This window comes from Chiloscyllium plagiosum, unplaced genomic scaffold, assembly GCF_037043375.1.
Source record: "Chiloscyllium plagiosum isolate Xiang-an unplaced genomic scaffold, Cpla_swu_hap1 HiC_scaffold_51, whole genome shotgun sequence".
In the NCBI taxonomy this organism is placed as follows: Eukaryota; Metazoa; Chordata; class Chondrichthyes; order Orectolobiformes; family Hemiscylliidae; genus Chiloscyllium; species Chiloscyllium plagiosum.
Window position 1 is genome coordinate 3,570,217 of NW_028270189.1, and position 18,812 is coordinate 3,589,028.

The window sequence follows — 18,812 nt, forward strand, 5'->3', positions numbered from 1 at the left end:
TACAGCGTGGGACACGTTCCCCGTTCCCGTGTCTACACCGTGGGACACGTTCCCCGTTCCTGTGTCTACACCGTGGGACACGCTCCCCGTTCCTGTGTCTACACCGTGGGACACGTTCCCCGTTCCCGTGTCTACACCGTGGGACACGTTCCCCGTTCCCGTGTCTACACCGTGGGACACGTTCCCCGTTCCTGTGTCTACAGCGTGGGACACGTTCCCCGTTCCCGTGTCTACACCGTGGGGCACGTTCCCCGTTCCTGTGTCTACACCGTGGGACACGTTCCCCGTTCCCGTGTCTACACCGTGGGACACGTTCCCGTTTCCTGTGTCTACACCGTGGGGCACGTTCCCCGTTCCTGTGTCTACACCGTGGGACACGTTCCCCGTTCCCGTGTCTACACCGTGGGACACGTTCCCCGTTCCCGTGTCTACACCGTGGAACACGTTCCCCGTTCCTGTGTCTACACCGTGGGACACGTTCCCCGTTCCTGTGTCTACACCGTGGGACACGTTCCCCGTTCCCGTGTCTACACCGTGGGACACGTTCCCCGTTCCCGTGTCTACACCGTGGGACACGTTCCCCGTTCCCGTGTCTACACCGTGGGACACGTTGCCCGTTCCTGTGTCTACACCGTGGGACACGTTCCCCGTTCCTGTGTCTACACCGTGGGACACGTTCCCCGTTCCCGTGTCTACAGCGTGGGACACGTTCCCCGTTCCTGTGTCTACACCGTGGGGCACGTTCCCCGTTCCCGTGTCTACACCGTGGGACATGTTCCCCGTTCCCGTGTCTACACCGTGGGGCACGTTCCCCGTTCCCGTGTCTACACCGTGGGACACGTTCCCCGTTCCTGTGTCTACACCGTGGGACACGTTCCCCGTTCCTGTGTCTACACCGTGGGGCACGTTCCCCGTTCCCGTGTCTACACCGTGGGACACGTTCCCCGTTCCCGTGTCTACACCGTGGGACATGTTCCCCGTTCCTGTGTCTACACCGTGGGAGACGTTCCCCGTTCCTGTGTCTACACCGTGGGGCACGTTCCCCATTCCTGTGTCTACACCGTGGGACACGTTCCCCGTTCCTGTGTCTACACCGTGGGGCACGTTCCCCGTTCCTGTGTCTACACCGTGGGACACGTTCCCCGTTCCTGTGTCTACACCGTGGGACATGTTCCCCGTTCCTGTGTCTACACCGTGGGGCACGTTCCCCGTTCCCGTGTCTACACCGTGGGACACGTTCCCCGTTCCTGTGTCTACACTGTGGGACACGTTCCCCGTTCCTGTGTCTACACCGTGGGACACGTTCCCCGTTCCTGTGTCGACAGCGTGGGACACGTTCCCCGTTCCTGTGTCTACACCGTGGGACATGTTCCCCGTTCCTGTGTCTACACCGTGGGACACGTTCCCCGTTCCTGTGTCTACACCGTAGGGCACGTTCCCCGTTCCTGTGTCTACACCGTGGGGCACGTTCCCCGTTCCTGTGTCTACACCGTGGGGCACGTTCCCCGTTCCTGTGTCTACACCGTGGGACAAGTTCCCCGTTCCCGTGTCTACACCGTGGGACACGTTCCCCGTTCCTGTGTCTACACCGTGGGACACGTTCCCCGTTCCTGTGTCTACACCGTGGGACACGTTCCCCGTTCCCGTGTCTACACCGTGGGGCACGTTCCCCGTTCCCGTGTCTACACCGTGGGACACGTTCCCCGTTCCCGTGTCTACACCGTGGGACACGTTCCCCGTTCCCGTGTCGACACCGTGGGACACGTTCCCCGTTCCTGTGTCTACAGCGTGGGACACGTTCCCCGTTCCCGTGTCTACACCGTGGGACACGTTCCCCGTTCCTGTGTCTACACCGTGGGACACGTTCCCCGTTCCTGTGTCTACACCGTGCGACACGTTCCCCGTTCCCGTGTCTACACCGTGGGACACGTTCCCCGTTCCTGTGTCTACACCGTGGGACACGTTCCCCGTTCCCGTGTCTACACCGTGGGACACGTTCCCCGTTCCTGTGTCTACACCGTGGGACACGTTCCCCGTTCCTGTGTCTACAGCGTGGGACACGTTCCCCGTTCCTGTGTCTACACCGTGGGACACGTTCCCCGTTCCCGTGTCTACACCGTGGGACACGTTCCCCGTTCCTGTGTCTACACCGTGGGGCACGTTCCCCGTTCCTGTGTCTACACCGTGGGACACGTTCCCCGTTCCTGTGTCTACACCGTGGGGAACGTTCCCCGTTCCTGTGTCTACAGCGTGGGACACGTTCCCCGTTCCCGTGTCTACACCGTGGGACACGTTCCCCGTTCCCGTGTCTACACCGTGGGGCATGTTCCCCATTCCCGTGTCTACACCGTGGGACACGTTCCCCGTTCCTGTGTCTACACCGTGGGACACGTTCCCCGTTCCCGTGTCTACAGCGTGGGACACGTTCCCCGTTCCTGTGTCTACACCGTGGGGCACGTTCCCCGTTCCCGTGTCTACACCGTGGGACATGTTCCCCGTTCCCGTGTCTACACCGTGGGGCACGTTCCCCGTTCCCGTGTCTACACCGTGGGACACGTTCCCCGTTCCTGTGTCTACACCGTGGGACACGTTCCCCGTTCCTGTGTCTACACCGTGGGGCACGTTCCCCGTTCCCGTGTCTACACCGTGGGACACGTTCCCCGTTCCCGTGTCTACACCGTGGGACATGTTCCCCGTTCCTGTGTCTACACCGTGGGACACGTTCCCCGTTCCTGTGTCTACACCGTGGGGCACGTTCCCCATTCCTGTGTCTACACCGTGGGACACGTTCCCCGTTCCTGTGTCTACACTGTGGGACACGTTCCCCGTTCCTGTGTCTACACCGTGGGACACGTTCCCCGTTCCTGTGTCGACAGCGTGGGACACGTTCCCCGTTCCTGTGTCTACACCGTGGGACATGTTCCCCGTTCCTGTGTCTACACCGTGGGACACGTTCCCCGTTCCTGTGTCTACACCGTGGGGCACGTTCCCCGTTCCTGTGTCTACACCGTGGGGCACGTTCCCCGTTCCTGTGTCTACACCGTGGGGCACGTTCCCCGTTCCTGTGTCTACACCGTGGGACAAGTTCCCCGTTCCCGTGTCTACACCGTGGGACACGTTCCCCGTTCCTATGTCTACACCGTGGGACACGTTCCCCGTTCCTGTGTCTACACCGTGGGACACGTTCCCCGTTCCCGTGTCTACACCGTGGGGCACGTTCCCCGTTCCCGTGTCTACACCGTGGGACACGTTCCCCGTTCCCGTGTCTACACCGTGGGACACGTTCCCCGTTCCCGTGTCGACACCGTGGGACACGTTCCCCGTTCCTGTGTCTACAGCGTGGGACACGTTCCCCGTTCCCGTGTCTACACCGTGGGACACGTTCCCCGTTCCTGTGTCTACACCGTGGGACACGTTCCCCGTTCCTGTGTCTACACCGTGCGACACGTTCCCCGTTCCCGTGTCTACACCGTGGGACACGTTCCCCGTTCCTGTGTCTACACCGTGGGACACGTTCCCCGTTCCCGTGTCTACACCGTGGGACACGTTCCCCGTTCCTGTGTCTACACCGTGGGACACGTTCCCCGTTCCTGTGTCTACACCGTGGGACACGTTCCCCGTTCCTGTGTCTACACCGTGGGACACGTTCCCCGTTCCTGTGTCTACACCGTGGGACACGTTCCCCGTTCCTGTGTCTACACCGTGGGACACGTTCCCCGTTCCTGTGTCTACACCGTGGGACACGTTCCCCGTTCCTGTGTCTACACCGTGGGACACGTTCCCCGTTCCTGTGTCTACACCGTGGGACACGTTCCCCGTTCCCGTGTCTACACCGTGGGACACGTTCCCCGTTCCTGTGTCTACACCGTGGGGCACGTTCCCCGTTCCTGTGTCTACACCGTGGGACACGTTCCCCGTTCCTGTGTCTACACCGTGGGGAACGTTCCCCGTTCCTGTGTCTCCAGCGTGGGACACGTTCCCCGTTCCCGTGTCTACACCGTGGGACACGTTCCCCGTTCCCGTGTCTACACCGTGGGGCATGTTCCCCATTCCCGTGTCTACTCCGTGGGACACGTTCCCCGTTCCCGTGTCTACACCGTGGGACACGTTCCCCGTTCCTGTGTCTACACCGTGGGACACGTTCCCCGTTCCCGTGTCTACACCGTGGGACACGTTCCCCGTTCCCGTGTCTACACCGTGGGGCACGTTCCCCGTTCCTGTGTCTACACCGTGGGACACGTTCCCCGTTCCCGTGTCTACACCGTGGGGCACGTTCCCCGTTCCTGTGTCTACACCGTGGGACACGTTCCCCGTTCCCGTGTCTACACCGTGGGACACGTTCCCCGTTCCTGTGTCTACACCGTGGGACACGTTCCCCGTTCCCGTGTCTACACCGTGGGACACGTTCCCCGTTCCTGTGTCTACACCGTGGGACACGTTCCCCGTTCCCGTGTCTACACCGTGGGACACGTTCCCCGTTCCCGTGTCTACACCGTGGGGCACGTTCCCCGTTCCCGTGTCTACACCGTGGGACACGTTCCCCGTTCCTGTGTCTACACCGTGGGACACGTTCCCCGTTCCTGTGTCTACACCGTGGGACACGTTCCCCGTTCCCGTGTCTACACCGTGGGGCACGTTCCCCGTTCCTGTGTCTACACCGTGGGACACGTTCCCCGTTCCCGTGTCTACACCGTGGGTCACGTTCCCCGTTCCCGTGTCTACACCGTGGGACACGTTCCCCGTTCCCGTGTCTACACCGTGGGACACGTTCCCCGTTCCTGTGTCTACACCGTGGGGCACGTTCCCCGTTCCCGTGTCTACACCGTGGGGCACGTTCCCCGTTCCTGTGTCTACACCGTGGGTCACGTTCCCCGTTCCCGTGTCTACACCGTGGGACACGTTCCCCGTTCCCGTGTCTACACCGTGGGACACGTTCCCCGTTCCCGTGTCTACACCGTGGGTCACGTTCCCCGTTCCCGTGTCTACACCGTGGGACACGTTCCCCGTTCCCGTGTCTACACCGTGGGACACGTTCCCCGTTCCTGTGTCTACACCGTGGGGCACGTTCCCCGTTCCCGTGTCTACACCGTGGGGCACGTTCCCCGTTCCCGTGTCTACACCGTGGGGCACGTTCCCCGTTCATGTGTCTACACCGTGGGACACGTTCCCCGTTCCTGTGTCTACACCGTGGGACACGTTCCCCGTTCCCGTGTCTACACCGTGGGGCACGTTCCCCGTTCCTGTGTCTACACCGTGGGACACGTTCCCCGTTCCTGTGTCTACACCGTGGGACACGTTCCCCGTTCCCGTGTCTACACCTAGGGACACGTTCCCCGTTCCTGTGTCTACACCGTGGGGCACGTTCCCCGTTCCCGTGTCTACACCGTGGGGCACGTTCCCCGTTCCCGTGTCTACACCGTGGGGCACGTTCCCCGTTCCCGTGTCTACACCGTGGGACACGTTCCCCGTTCCAGTGTCTACACCGTGGGGCACGTTCCCCGTTCCTGTGTCTACACCGTGGGGCACGTTCCCCGTTCCCGTGTCTACACCGTGGGGCACGTTCCCCGTTCCCGTGTCTACACCGTGGGGCACGTTCCCCGTTCCCGTGTCTACACCGTGGGGCACGTTCCCCGTTCCCGTGTCTACACCGTGGGGCACGTTCCCCGTTCCCGTGTCTACACCGTGGGGCACGTTCCCCGTTCCTGTGTCTACACCGTGGGACACGTTCCCCGTTCCTGTGTCTACACCGTGGGACACGTTCCCCGTTCCTGTGTCTACACCGTGGGACACGTTCCCCGTTCCTGTGTCTACACCGTGGGACACGTTCCCCGTTCCTGTGTCTACACCGTGGGGCACGTTCCCCGTTCCTGTGTCTACACCGTGGGGCACGTTCCCCGTTCCCGTGTCTACACCGTGGGGCACGTTCCCCGTTCCCGTGTCTACACCGTGGGGCACGTTACCCGTTCCTGTGTCTACACCGTGGGACACGTTCCCCGTTCCTGTGTCTACACCGTGGGGCACGTTCCCCGTTCCTGTGTCTACACCGTGGGACACGTTCCCCGTTCCTGTGTCTACACCTGGGGACACGTTCCCCGTTCCCGTGTCTACACCGTGGGGCACGTTCCCCGTTCCCGTGTCTACACCGTGGGGCACGTTCCCCGTTCCCGTGTCTACACCGTGGGACACGTTCCCCGTTCCTGTGTCTACACCGTGGGACACGTTCCCCGTTCCTGTGTCTACACCGTGGGACACGTTCCCCGTTCCTGTGTCTACACCGTGGGGCACGTTCCCCGTTCCTGTGTCTACACCGTGGGACACGTTCCCCGTTCCTGTGTCTACACCGTGGGACACGTTCCCCGTTCCTGTGTCTACACCGTGGGGCACGTTCCCCGTTCCTATGTCTACACCGTGGGACACGTTCCCCGTTCCCGTGTCTACACCGTGGGACACGTTCCCCGTTCCTGTGTCTACACCGTGGGGCACGTTCCCCGTTCCTGTGTCTACACCGTGGGGCACGTTCCCCGTTCCCGTGTCTACACCGTGGGACACGTTCCCCGTTCCTGTGTCTACACCGTGGGACACGTTCCCCGTTCCCGTGTCTACACCGTGGGACACGTTCCCCGTTCCCGTGTCTACACCGTGGGACACGTTCCCCGTTCCTGTGTCTACACCGTGGGACACGTTCCCCGTTCCCGTGTCTACACCGTGGGACACGTTCCCCGTTCCTGTGTCTACACCGTGGGACACGTTCCCCGTTCCTGTGTCTACACCGTGGGACACGTTCCCCGTTCCCGTGTCTACACCGTGGGACACGTTCCCCGTTCCCGTGTCTACACCGTGGGGCACGTTCCCCGTTCCTGTGTCTACACCGTGGGACACGTTCCCCGTTCCCGTGTCTACACCGTGGGGCACGTTCCCCGTTCCCGTGTCTACACCGTGGGACACGTTCCCCGTTCCCGTGTCTACACCGTGGGACACGTTCCCCGTTCCTGTGTCTACACCGTGGGGCACGTTCCCCGTTCCTGTGTCTACACCGTGGGACACGTTCCCCGTTCCCGTGTCTACACCGTGGGACACGTTCCCCGTTCCTGTGTCTACACCGTGGGACACGTTCCCCGTTCCCGTGTCTACACCGTGGGACACGTTCCCCGTTCCCGTGTCTACACCGTGGGGCACGTTCCCCGTTCCTGTGTCTACACCGTGGGACACGTTCCCCGTTCCTGTGTCTACACCGTGGGACACGTTCCCCGTTCCTGTGTCTACAGCGTGGGACACGTTCCCCGTTCCTGTGTCTACACCGTGGGACACGTTCCCCGTTCCCGTGTCTACACCGTGGGACACGTTCCCCGTTCCTGTGTCTACACCGTGGGACACGTTCCCCGTTCCCGTGTCTACACCGTGGGACACGTTCCCCGTTCCCGTGTCTACACCGTGGGACACGTTCCCCGTTCCTGTGTCTACACCGTGGGACACGTTCCCCGTTCCTGTGTCTACACCGTGGGACACGTTCCCCGTTCCCGTGTCTACACCGTGGGACACGTTCCCCGTTCCCGTGTCTACACCGTGGGACACGTTCCCCGTTCCTGTGTCTACACCGTGGGACACGTTCCCCGTTCCCGTGTCTACACCGTGGGACACGTTCCCCGTTCCCGTGTCTACACCGTGGGACACGTTCCCCGTTCCCGTGTCTACACCTAGGGACACGTTCCCCGTTCCTGTGTCTACACCGTGGGACACGTTCCCCGTTCCTGTGTCTACACCGTGGGACACGTTCCCCGTTCCCGTGTCTACACCTAGGGACACGTTCCCCGTTCCTGTGTCTACACCGTGGGACACGTTCCCCGTTCCTGTGTCTACACCGTGGGACACGTTCCCCGTTCCTGTGTCTACACCGTGGGACACGTTCCCCGTTCCTGTGTCTACACCGTGGGACACGTTCCCCGTTCCTGTGTCTACACCGTGGGACACGTTCCCCGTTCCTGTGTCTACACCGTGGGACACGTTCCCCGTTTCCGTGTCTACACCGTGGGACACGTTCCCCGTTCCTGTGTCTACACCGTGGGACACGTTCCCCGTTCCCGTGTCTACACCGTGGGACACGTTCCCCGTTCCCGTGTCTACACCGTGGGACACGTTCCCCGTTCCTGTGTCTACACCGTGGGACACGTTCCCCGTTCCCGTGTCTACACCGTGGGACACGTTCCCCGTTCCTGTGTCTACACCGTGGGACACGTTCCCCGTTCCTGTGTCTACACCGTGGGACACGTTCCCCGTTCCTGTGTCTACACCGTGGGACACGTTCCCCGTTCCCGTGTCTACACCGTGGGACACGTTCCCCGTTCCTGTGTCTACACCGTGGGACACGTTCCCCGTTCCTGTGTCTACACCGTGGGACACGTTCCCCGTTCCCGTGTCTACACCTAGGGACACGTTCCCCGTTCCCGTGTCTACACCGTGGGGCACGTTCCCCGTTCCTGTGTCTACACCGTGGGACACGTTCCCCGTTCCTGTGTCTACACCGTGGGACACGTTCCCCTTTCCTGTGTCTACACCGTGGGGCACGTTCCCCGTTCCTGTGTCTACACCGTGGGACACGTTCCCCGTTCCTGTGTCTACACCGTGGGACACGTTCCCCGTTCCCGTGTCTACACCGTGGGACACGTTCCCCGTTCCTGTGTCTACACCGTGGGACACGTTCCCCGTTCCTGTGTCTACACCGTGGGACACGTTCCCCGTTCCTGTGTCTACACCGTGGGACACGTTCCCCGTTCCTGTGTCTACACCGTGGGACATGTTCCCCGTTCCTGTGTCTACACCGTGGGACACGTTCCCCGTTCCTGTGTCTACACCGTGGGGCACGTTCCCCGTTCCCGTGTCTACACCGTGGGGCACGTTCCCCGTTCCCGTGTCTACACCGTGGGGCACGTTCCCCGTTCCTGTGTCTACACCGTGGGACACGTTCCCCGTTCCTGTGTCTACACCGTGGGACACGTTCCCCGTTCCCGTGTCTACACCGTGGGACACGTTCCCCGTTCCTGTGTCTACACCGTGGGACACGTTCCCCGTTCCTGTGTCTACACCGTGGGACACGTTCCCCGTTCCTGTGTCTACACCGTGGGACACGTTCCCCGTTCCTGTGTCTACACCGTGGGACACGTTCCCCGTTCCTGTGTCTACACCGTGGGGAACGTTCCCCGTTCCCGTGTCTACACCGTGGGACACGTTCCCCGTTCCCGTGTCTACACCGTGGGACACGTTCCCCGTTCCTGTGTCTACACCGTGGGACACGTTCCCCGTTCCTGTGTCTACACCGTGGGACACGTTCCCCGTTCCTGTGTCTACACCGTGGGGCACGTTCCCCGTTCCCGTGTCTACACCGTGGGACACGTTCCCCGTTCCTGTGTCTACACCGTGGGACACGTTCCCCGTTCCTGTGTCTACACCGTGGGACACGTTCCCCGTTCCCGTATTTACACCGTGGGACACGTTCCCCGTTCCTGTGTCTACACCGTGGGACACGTTCCCCGTTCCTGTGTCTACACCGTGGGGCACGTTCCCCGTTCCTGTGTCTACACCGTGGGACACGTTCCCCGTTCCTGTGTCTACACCGTGGGACACGTTCCCCGTTCCTGTGTCTACACCGTGGGGCACGTTCCCCGTTCCCGTGTCTACACCGTGGGACACGTTCCCCGTTCCTGTGTCTACACCGTGGGACACGTTCCCCGTTCCTGTGTCTACACCGTGGGACACGTTCCCCGTTCCCGTATTTACACCGTGGGACACGTTCCCCGTTCCTGTGTCTACACCGTGGGACACGTTCCCCGTTCCTGTGTCTACACCGTGGGGCACGTTCCCCGTTCCTGTGTCTACACCGTGGGACACGTTCCCCGTTCCTGTGTCTACACCGTGGGACACGTTCCCCGTTCCTGTGTCTACACCGTGGGACACGTTCCCCGTTCCTGTGTCTACACCGTGGGACACGTTCCCCGTTCCCGTATTTACACCGTGGGACACGTTCCCCGTTCCTGTGTCTACACCGTGGGACACGTTCCCCGTTCCTGTGTCTACACCGTGGGGCACGTTCCCCGTTCCTGTGTCTACACCGTGGGACACGTTCCCCGTTCCTGTGTCTACACCGTGGGACACGTTCCCCGTTCCTGTGTCTACACCGTGGGGCACGTTCCCCGTTCCCGTGTCTACACCGTGGGACACGTTCCCCGTTCCTGTGTCTACACCGTGGGACACGTTCCCCGTTCCTGTGTCTACACCGTGGGACACGTTCCCCGTTCCCGTATTTACACCGTGGGACACGTTCCCCGTTCCTGTGTCTACACCGTGGGACACGTTCCCCGTTCCTGTGTCTACACCGTGGGACACGTTCCCCGTTCCCGTATTTACACCGTGGGACACGTTCCCCGTTCCTGTGTCTACACCGTGGGACACGTTCCCCGTTCCTGTGTCTACACCGTGGGGCACGTTCCCCGTTCCTGTGTCTACACCGTGGGGCACGTTCCCCGTTCCTGTGTCTACACGGTGGGACACGTTCCCCGTTCCTGTGTCTACACCGTGGGACACGTTCCCCGTTCCTGTGTCTACACCGTGGGACACGTTCCCCGTTCCCGTATTTACACCGTGGGACACGTTCCCCGTTCCTGTGTCTACACCGTGGGACACGTTCCCCGTTCCTGTGTCTACACCGTGGGACACGTTCCCCGTTCCTGTGTCTACACCGTGGGGCACGTTCCCCGTTCCTGTGTCTACAGCGTGGGACACGTTCCCCGTTCCTGTGTCTACACCGTGGGACACGTTCCCCGTTCCCGTGTCTACACCGTGGGACACGTTCCCCGTTCCCGTGTCTACAGCGTGGGACACGTTCCCCGTTCCTGTGTCTACACCGTGGGACATGTTCCCCGTTCCTGTGTCTACACCGTGGGGCACGTTCCCCGTTCCCGTGTCTACACCGTGGGACACGTTCCCCGTTCCCGTGTCTACACCGTGGGACACGTTCCCCGTTCCTGTGTCTACACCGTGGGGCACGTTCCCCGTTCCCGTGACTACACCGTGGGACACGTTCCCCGTTCCCGTGTCTACACCGTGGGACACGTTCCCCGTTCCCGTGTCTACACCGTGGGACACGTTCCCCGTTCCCGTGTCTACACCGTGGGACACGTTCCCCGTTCCTGTGTCTACACCGTGGGGCACGTTCCCCGTTCCTGTGTCTACACCGTGGGACACGTTCCCCGTTCCTGTGTCTACACCGTGGGGCACGTTCCCCGTTCCTGTGTCTACACCGTGGGGCACGTTCCCCGTTCCCGTGTCTACACCGTGGGACACGTTCCCCGTTCCCGTGTCTACACCGTGGGGCACGTTCCCCGTTCCTGTGTCTACACCGTGGGACACGTTCCCCGTTCCCGTGTCTACACCGTGGGACACGTTCCCCGTTCCCGTGTCTACACCGTGGGACACGTTCCCCGTTCCTGTGTCTACCCCGTGGGACACGTTCCCCGTTCCTGTGTCTACACCGTGGGACACGTTCCCCGTTCCCGTGTCTACACCGTGGGACACGTTCCCCGTTCCTGTGTCTACACCGTGGGACACGTTCCCCGTTCCCGTGTCTACACCGTGGGACACGTTCCCCGTTCCTGTGTCTACACCGTGGGGTACGTTCCCCGTTCCTGTGTCTACACCGTGGGGTACGTTCCCCGTTCCTGTGTCTACACCGTGGGGCACGTTCCCCGTTCCCGTGTCTACACCGTGGGACACGTTCCCCGTTCCCGTGTCTACACCGTGGGACCCGTTCCCCGTTCCCGTGTCGACACCGTGGGACACGTTCCCCGTTCCTGTGTCTACACCGTGGAACACGTTCCCCGTTCCTGTGTCTACAGCGTGGGACACGTTCCCCGTTCCCGTGTCTACACCGTGGGACACGTTCCCCGTTCCTGTGTCTACACCGTGGGACACGTTCCCCGTTCCCGTGTCTACACCGTGGGGCACGTTCCCCGTTCCTGTGTCTACACCGTGGGACACGTTCCCCGTTCCTGTGTCTACACCGTGGGACACGTTCCCCGTTCCTGTGTCTACACCGTGGGGAACGTTCCCCGTTCCTGTGTCTACAGCGTGGGACACGTTCCCCGTTCCCGTGTCTACACCGTGGGACACGTTCCCCGTTCCCGTGTCTACACCGTGGGACACGTTCCCCGTTCCCGTGTCTACACCGTGGGACACGTTCCCCGTTCCCGTGTCGACACCGTGGGACACGTTCCCCGTTCCTGTGTCTACACCGTGGAACACGTTCCCCGTTCCTGTGTCTACAGCGTGGGACACGTTCCCCGTTCCCGTGTCTACACCGTGGGACACGTTCCCCGTTCCTGTGTCTACACCGTGGGACACGTTCCCCGTTCCTGTGTCTACACCGTGGGGAACGTTCCCCGTTCCTGTGTCTACAGCGTGGGACACGTTCCCCGTTCCCGTGTCTACACCGTGGGGCACGTTCCCCGTTCCTGTGTCTACACCGTGGGACACGTTCCCCGTTCCCGTGTCTACACCGTGGGGCACGTTCCCCGTTCCTGTGTCTACACCGTGGGACACGTTCCCCGTTCCCGTGTCTACACCGTGGGGCACGTTCCCCGTTCCTGTGTCTACACCGTGGGACACGTTCCCCGTTCCCGTGTCTACACCGTGGGGCACGTTCCCCGTTCCTGTGTCTACACCGTGGGACACGTTCCCCGTTCCCGTGTCTACACCGTGGGGCACGTTCCCCGTTCCTGTGTCTACACCGTGGGACACGTTCCCCGTTCCTGTGTCTACACCGTGGGACACGTTCCCCTTTCCTGTGTCTACACCGTGGGGCACGTTCCCCGTTCCTGTGTCTACACCGTGGGACACGTTCCCCGTTCCTGTGTCTACACCGTGGGACACGTTCCCCGTTCCCGTGTCTACACCGTGGGACACGTTCCCCGTTCCTGTGTCTACACCGTGGGACACGTTCCCCGTTCCTGTGTCTACACCGTGGGACACGTTCCCCGTTCCTGTGTCTACACCGTGGGACACGTTCCCCGTTCCTGTGTCTACACCGTGGGACATGTTCCCCGTTCCTGTGTCTACACCGTGGGACACGTTCCCCGTTCCTGTGTCTACACCGTGGGGCACGTTCCCCGTTCCCGTGTCTACACCGTGGGGCACGTTCCCCGTTCCCGTGTCTACACCGTGGGGCACGTTCCCCGTTCCTGTGTCTACACCGTGGGACACGTTCCCCGTTCCTGTGTCTACACCGTGGGGCACGTTCCCCGTTCCTGTGTCTACACCGTGGGACACGTTCCCCGTTCCCGTGTCTACACCGTGGGACACGTTCCCCGTTCCTGTGTCTACACCGTGGGACACGTTCCCCGTTCCTGTGTCTACACCGTGGGACACGTTCCCCGTTCCTGTGTCTACACCATGGGACACGTTCCCCGTTCCTGTGTCTACACCGTGGGACACGTTCCCCGTTCCTGTGTCTACACCGTGGGGAACGTTCCCCGTTCCCGTGTCTACACCGTGGGACACGTTCCCCGTTCCCGTGTCTACACCGTGGGACACCTTCCCCGTTCCTGTGTCTACACCGTGGGACACGTTCCCCGTTCCTGTGTCTACAGCGTGGGACACGTTCCCCGTTCCTGTGTCTACACCGTGGGACACGTTCCCCGTTCCTGTGTCTACACCGTGGGACACGTTCCCCGTTCCTGTGTCTACACCGTGGGGCACGTTCCCCGTTCCTGTGTCTACACCGTGGGACACGTTCCCCGTTCCCGTGTCTACACCGTGGGACACGTTCCCCGTTCCCGTGTCTACACCGTGGGACACGTTCCCCGTTCCTGTGTCTACACCATGGGACACGTTCCCCGTTCCTGTGTCTACACCGTGGGACACGTTCCCCGTTCCTGTGTCTACACCGTGGGACACGTTCCCCGTTCCTGTGTCTACACCGTGGGACACGTTCCCCGTTCCTGTGTCTACACCGTGGGACACGTTCCCCGTTCCTGTGTCTACACCGTGGGGCACGTTCCCCGTTCCCGTGTCTACACCGTGGGGCACGTTCCCCGTTCCCGTGTCTACACCGTGGGGCACGTTCCCCGTTCCTGTGTCTACACCGTGGGACACGTTCCCCGTTCCTGTGTCTACACCGTGGGGCACGTTCCCCGTTCCTGTGTCTACACCGTGGGACACGTTCCCCGTTCCCGTGTCTACACCGTGGGACACGTTCCCCGTTCCTGTGTCTACACCGTGGGACACGTTCCCCGTTCCTGTGTCTACACCGTGGGACACGTTCCCCGTTCCTGTGTCTACACCGTGGGACACGTTCCCCGTTCCTGTGTCTACACCGTGGGGAACGTTCCCCGTTCCCGTGTCTACACCGTGGGACACGTTCCCCGTTCCCGTGTCTACACCGTGGGACACCTTCCCCGTTCCTGTGTCTACACCGTGGGACACGTTCCCCGTTCCTGTGTCTACAGCGTGGGACCCGTTCCCCGTTCCTGTGTCTACACCGTGGGACACGTTCCCCGTTCCTGTGTCTACACCGTGGGACACGTTCCCCGTTCCCGTATGTACACCGTGGGACACGTTCCCCGTTCCTGTGTCTACACCGTGGGACACGTTCCCCGTTCCTGTGTCTACACCGTGGGGCACGTTCCCCGTTCCCGTGTCTACACCGTGGGACACGTTCCCCGTTCCTGTGTCTACACCGTGGGACACGTTCCCCGTTCCTGTGTCTACACCGTGGGACACGTTCCCCGTTCCCGTATTTACACCGTGGGACACGTTCCCCGTTCCTGTGTCTACACCGTGGGACACGTTCCCCGTTCCTGTGTCTACACCGTGGGGCACGTTCCCCGTTCCTGTGTCTACACCGTGGGGCACGTTCCCCGTTCCTGTGTCTACACCGTGGGACACGTTCCACGTTCCTGTGTCTACACCGTGGGACACGTTCCCCGTTCCTGTGTCTACACCGTGGGACACGTTCCCCGTTCCTGTGTCTACACCGTGGGACACGTTCCCCGTTCCCGTGTCTACACCGTGGGGCACGTTCCCCGTTCCCGTGTCTACACCGTGGGACACGTTCCCCGTTCCTGTGTCTACACCGTGGGACACGTTCCCCGTTCCCGTGTCTACACCGTGGGACACGTTCCCCGTTCCCGTGTCTACACCGTGGGACACGTTCCCCGTTCCTGTGTCTACACCGTGGGACACGTTCCCCGTTCCCGTGTCTACACCGTGGGACACGTTCCCCGTTCCTGTGTCTACAGCGTGGGACACGTTCCCCGTTCCCGTGTCTACACCGTGGGACACGTTCCCCGTTCCTGTGTCTACACCGTGGGACACGTTCCCCGTTCCCGTGTCTACACCGTGGGACACGTTCCCCGTTCCTGTGTCTACACCGTGGGACACGTTCCCCGTTCCTGTGTCTACACCGTGGGACACGTTCCCCGTTCCCGTGTCTACACCGTGGGACACGTTCCCCGTTCCCGTGTCTACACCGTGGGACACGTTCCCCGTTCCTGTGTCTACACCGTGCGACACGTTCCCCGTTCCCGTGTCTACACCGTGGGACACGTTCCCCGTTCCTGTGTCTACACCGTGGGACACGTTGCCCGTTCCCGTGTCTACACCGTGGGACACGTTCCCCGTTTCTGTGTCTACACCGTGGGACACGTTCCCCGTTCCTGTGTCTACACCGTGGGACACGTTCCCCGTTCCTGTGTCTACACCGTGGGACACGTACCCCGTTCCTGTGTCTACACCGTGGGACACGTTCCCCGTTCCCGTGTCTACACCGTGGGACACGTTCCCCGTTCCTGTGTCTACACCGTGGGACACGTTCCCCGTTCCTGTGTCTACACCGTGGGACACGTTCCCCGTTCCTGTGTCTACACCGTGGGACACGTACCCCGTTCCTGTGTCTACACCGTGGGACACGTTCCCCGTTCCCGTGTCTACACCGTGGGACACGTTCCCCGTTCCTGTGTCTACACCGTGGGACACGTACCCCGTTCCTGTGTCTACACCGTGGGACACGTTCCCCGTTCCCGTGTCTACACCGTGGGACACGTTCCCCGTTCCAGTGTGTACACCGTGGGACACGTTCCCCGTTCCTGTGTCTACACCGTGGGACACGTTCCCCGTTCCCGTGTCTACACCGTGGGACACGTTCCCCGTTCCCGTGTCTACACCGTGGGACACGTTCCCCGTTCCCGTGTCTACACCGTGGGACACGTTCCCCGTTCCTGTGTCTACACCGTGGGACACGTTCCCCGTTCCCGTGTCTACACCGTGGGACACGTTCCCCGTTCCTGTGTCTACACCGTGGGACACGTTCCCCGTTCCTGTGTCTACACCGTGGGACACGTACCCCGTTCCTGTGTCTACACCGTGGGACACGTTCCCCGTTCCCGTGTCTACACCGTGGGGCACGTTCCCCGTTCCTGTGTCTACACCGTGGGACACGTTCCCCGTTCCTGTGTCTACACCGTGTGACACGTTCCCCGTTCCCGTGTCTACACCGTGGGACACGTTCCCCGTTCCTGTGTCTACACCGTGGGACACGTTCCCCGTTCCTGTGTCTACACCGTGGGACACGTTCCCCGTTCCTGTGTCTACACCGTGGGGCACGTTCCCCGTTCCCGTGTCTACACCGTGGGACACGTTCCCCGTTCCTGTGTCTACACCGTGGGACACGTTCCCCGTTCCCGTGTCTACACCGTGGGACACGTTCCCCGTTCCCGTGTCTACACCGTGGGACACGTTCCCCGTTCCTGTGTCTACACCGTGGGACACGTTCCCCGTTCCTGTGTCTACACCGTGGGGCACGTTCCCCGTTCCCGTGTCTACACCGTGGGACACGTTCCCCGTTCCCGTGTCTACACCGTGGGATACGTTCCCCGTTCCCGTGTCGACAGCGTGGGGCACGTTCCCCGTTCCCGTGTCTACACCGTGGGACACGTTCCCCGTTCCCGTGTCTACACCGTGGGACACGTTCCCCGTTCCCGTGTCTACACCATGGGACACGTTCCCCGTTCCTGTGTCTACACCGTGGGGCACGTTCCCCGTTCCTGTGTCTACACCGTGGGACACGTTCCCCGTTCCTGTCTCTACACCGTGGGACACGTTCCCCGTTCCTGTGTCTACACCGTGGGACACGTTCCCCGTTCCCGTGTCTACACCGTGGGGCACGTTCCCCGTTCCCGTGTCTACACCGTGGGGCACGTTCCCCGTTCCTGTGTCTACACCGTGGGGCACGTTCCCCGTTCCTGTGTCTACACCGTGGGACACGTTCCCCGTTCCTGTGTCTACACCGTGGGACACGTTTCCCGTTCCCGTGTCTACACCGTGGGGCACGTTCCCCATTCCCGTGTCTACACCGTGGGACACGTTCCCCGTTCCCGTGTCTACACCGTGGGACACGTTCCCCGTTCCCGTGTCTACACCGTGGGACACGTTCCCCGTTCCTGTGTCTACACCGTGGGACACGTTCCCCGTTCCTGTGTCTACACCGTGGGGCACGTTCCCCGTTCCCGTGTCTACACCGTGGGACACGTTCCCCGTTCCCGTGTCTACACCGTGGGACACGTTCCCCGTTCCTGTGTCTACACCGTGGGACACGTTCCCCGTTCCTGTGTCTACACCGTGGGGCACGTTCCCCGTTCCTGTGTCTACACCGTGGGACACGTTCCCCGTTCCTGTGTCTACACCGTGGGACACGTTCCCCGTTCCTGTGTCTACACCGTGGGACACGTTCCCCGTTCCCGTGTCTACAGCGTGGGACACGTTCCCCGTTCCCGTGTCTACACCGTGGGACACGTTCCCCGTTCCTGTGTCTACACCGTGGGACACGTTCCCCGTTCCTGTGTCTACACCGTGGGACACGTTCCCCGTTCCTGTGTCTACACCGTGGGACACGTTCCCCGTTCCTGTGTCTACACCGTGGGGCACGTTCCCCGTTCCTGTGTCTACACCGTGGGGCACGTTCCCCGTTCCCGTGTCTACACCGTGGGACACGTTCCCCGTTCCCGTGTCTACACCGTGGGGCACGTTCCCCGTTCCTGTGTCTACACCGTGGGACACGTTCCCCGTTCCCGTGTCTACACCGTGGGACACGTTCCCCGTTCCCGTGTCTACACCGTGGGACACGTTCCCCGTTCCCGTGTCTACCCCGTGGGACACGTTCCCCGTTCCTGTGTCTACACCGTGGGACACGTTCCCCGTTCCCGTGTCTACACCGTGGGACACGTTCCCCGTTCCTGTGTCTACACCGTGGGACACGTTCCCCGTTCCTGTGTCTACACCGTGGGACACGTTCCCCGTTCCCGTGTCTACACCGTGGGGCACGTTCCCCGTTCCCGTGTCTACACCGTGGGACACGTTCCCCGTTCCCGTGTCTACACCGTGGGACACGTTCCCCGTTCCCGTGTCGACACCGTGGGACACGTTCCCCGTTCCTGTGTCTACACCGTGGAACACGTTCCCCGTTCCTGTGTCTACAGCGTGGGACACGTTCCCCGTTCCCGTGTCTACACCGTGGGACACGTTCCCCGTTCCCGTGTCTACACCGTGGGACACGTTCCCCGTTCCTGTGTCTACACCGTGGGGAACGTTCCCCGTTCCTGTGTCTACAGCGTGGGACACGTTCCCCGTTCCCGTGTCTACACCGTGGGACACGTTCCCCGTTCCCGTGTCTACACCGTGGGGCACGTTCCCCGTTCCCGTGTCTACACCGTGGGACACTTTCCCCGTTCCCGTGTCTACACCGTGGGACACGTTCCCCGTTCCTATGTCTA